Here is a 3,318-nt window from a genome sequence, read left to right on the forward strand (position 1 = left end):
TATACTAATTATCTTCTACAATAATGTAAGGCACTTTTTTTAAAGGAAAAGATAAGCTATTATGAGCAGGTTAAATTTAATTCCTCAGTCTCCTGCTCATACATATCCAATTTTCCAGTTACGCCTTCCACACCCAATTTAAAAACAGGCTCAACTTAGAACTCAGGACAGCTATTTGTCAAGTATGTTTATACTAAAAGGGTGAGTAAGATAAGGCCTGCAATACTGATAGTGCCAATGGAGATGTTCCAGCACCATCTGGAATCTGCAGGGGCAGAAGACTCAAGCATAGATATTTCATAACACTTACAAGATTTACAGCCAAGCAGACACTACGAATCGCCAAACGAAGAACCCACATATTGCTTTTGTGCTGACATAATAACGGGAGTGTATTAATCCTTAATTCTAAAAGAAGCATGTGATCAGATCAACTCATCAAATATTTATACAATGCCAAATTTGGGCTAGGCAATGAGGTCCTGACCTTGAGGGGTTTATAATCTCTGTGAGAAACACGGACGTGTGATTTGAATACAATTCAGTTAGGTATCATAAAAATACTGTTGAAAAGTCTTAGCAGAGAAGTTTCAAATTAAGGCATTTTGCTATGAGAGACTGAGCAAGTCATTTAACCTCTCTGGGTTCAAGTCTCTCCATTTGTAAAACATTATAGAATTCTATTCAGATTGTAAGATTTCAGTTAAGAAAAGCTCTGTGCCTCTTCTTAGAATTTACAAAAGTAGTAAGTGTAGATGAGGTGACTATGATGCCCCATATTATTTATCGAAAGCAATTATGAAAAGTAATCTTAAGAGCTTAGGACATTTGAAATATTAAGGATGCTTTTACTCAACAAATTTTTCTCTGGGAAATGGAGATATTAAAAATCATTCTTTTAACCTTAGAATTACTCTAAAAGTAATATGATCAGTACATATTTGTGGTCAATGTCAAAGGCAAAGGCAGCAAAGATTGTGATTTTTTCCCCCCATGAAAACATAATTTTAAAGTAAAAACTGTTCCAAAATTAATTCTGCTTTCCTCACTTTATTCAAACTACTGGAACAGCCAGTGGTTTCCGACCTGTAACAGACCTGGGTAGCGCCACCAAGGTAAAGTAGAAGCCATTAAATCACTGACTTCAAACTTTATTGGAGAAATCATTTAACAATTACTAAGTCCTTAGTATAGGATTTTAAACAGAAGCTCCAAAACATCTCACACAGCTTTTAAAGATTTAATAAAGTATCCTGGCTGGACAGAATTTTTGCCTTGTAGGTTAAGAAATCACAAGATGTCTAGAGAGCCCAGGGTAAGGCTGAGAGAATTGATATATGGGTATTAATTAGGTCTAAAGAAAGTGTGGAGCCCAGAGAAAAGAGTTATTGTTTCTATTCTGAGCAGAAATGGAGAGCTGGTTATTATGCAAGACAAAATTATGCTTACTATAAAATAAGGTTTAATAGACTGTATCTCTTGAACTTACCAACATATACATAAGCTAAGTTTGAATAACATTATAGTTTTTAAAAAGCCTGTGATGGCGCTTGGTAAGAGATTGAATCACTGGGTTTTCTAACCTGAATTCCTTTCCAACTATGAAAGGGAAGCTGTCAAACAGATGAAAATGGGAACATCAGAAGTAGTTGGAATCATTGCCAAGAAAAAGAACGCAAATGATGATTTTGCACTTTGGACAATATTATCTCTAAAGTCCATTTCATTACTAAATTTCTGTGAAATGCTAATTTTAATAATCTAGAATGATTGAAAATATAACATTAGGATATTATGATGGAAAATCACTTTAAGGAAGTATTTAAGTAAGTGCCTATTACAAAAGCTATGGAATCCAAAGGAAGTGTTTTTAAACTGGAAAAAAATCAAGATTATCTCTATCATTTTCCATTTTTACTTTTTTTCAGTATGATATTATTATTTACTTGTCCCTTCTTTAGTCCTCGTGTCTCTTGTTAAAGAATTATTTTGGAACTAAAGTATTTTTTAGATCACTTAAAAGCACTCCCTCATGACAGCTATTGTTCAAAAATAAAGTCAATATGAGATGATCATTTTATAAGTTATATAAATGTCTAATCACTATGTTGTACCTCCAAAACTAATATAACATCTGAAATTAATATCATATGTCACTGTAATTGGAAAACAAAAACAAAGTCAGAAAACATACACTTTTTTATATCACCTTATTTTAAAGCTCATTTCCTAATCTATCAGCTCAGAAACACTATGGAAACTACTCTTCAGCTGTGAAGTTCCACCAACATTTTTCATGATTCTTTGCATGTTTCATGATGTTCAATCATCAAGGATGTCCTCAAGACCAATTTAAATAAATGAAATTAGTTATAGCACATTCTAAGCCAACTCATATTTGATGTTTTTTAGGTGTCTCTACTGTTGAGAAGGGAATTTGGGATAAGGGATTCAGAATTTTGAAATCTAATCTCAACAATAACTAAAAAAGAAAATTTAGCTATGATAGCTCCCTGTCCATTAAATTAATAAACTTCTCACATCTGCTACCTAGGATGTATCCTAGTCAGCCATACGCAGCTAGGTCTCATCAGGTATTTATGATCACACTGATAATACATTCATGAAGACATTATCTTTGACATCATGAGGAATTACCCAATAATACATTTAAGCTGTCTTTCCAGATTGGTTATGGAATTTTATATGTTCTACATCTTTATTCTTCCAATAGTTAGCTCAGTATCATGTCTCTGAGAAGATAATACTCAAATGGATAATTTTTCTCAGCTAAGCCAGGAAATCTTTGTTACTGCTATAGTTATGTCCCAGAATCTTAAGGCAAAGAAGAAAATAATACAAAATTTTGAAAATAGCACATATATCCCTATCTTTCTTATAGAACACTGTCAACAAAATTGAGATCGTAGACTTAAATCTTATCACTCTAATATTTCTTCATTGACTTCAGAATAAAGTTTGAAATGTCACAGCATCTCTTTCACACATATAGCCCACTTTTTTGATGTAACTGATCAAATTACAAAGCACAAAAAATGTAACTTTAAAATTTTAACAGAAAGAAATAAATATGATCTTTTCGCACTGAGACGTTTAGAATATATTTGTAAAAGTATATAAGTTGTTTTTCAAAAAAGGTCAAAAAGAAGGGACAAAGCAACAGCACTGTACTTCAAAAATGGTACACACAAAGGTGAGAAGAGAAATGGACAAATATGGATGCTCCACTGAAAATCATCTAGGGCTAATAAATATGAAGTGGGCCCTGGGCAGGAAAAAGAAAGATTTCCCTGGCTT

Source organism: Pteropus medius, unplaced genomic scaffold (genome assembly GCF_902729225.1).
Source record: "Pteropus medius unplaced genomic scaffold, Ma_sr-lr_union100, whole genome shotgun sequence".
NCBI classification, from domain to species: domain Eukaryota; kingdom Metazoa; phylum Chordata; class Mammalia; order Chiroptera; family Pteropodidae; genus Pteropus; species Pteropus medius.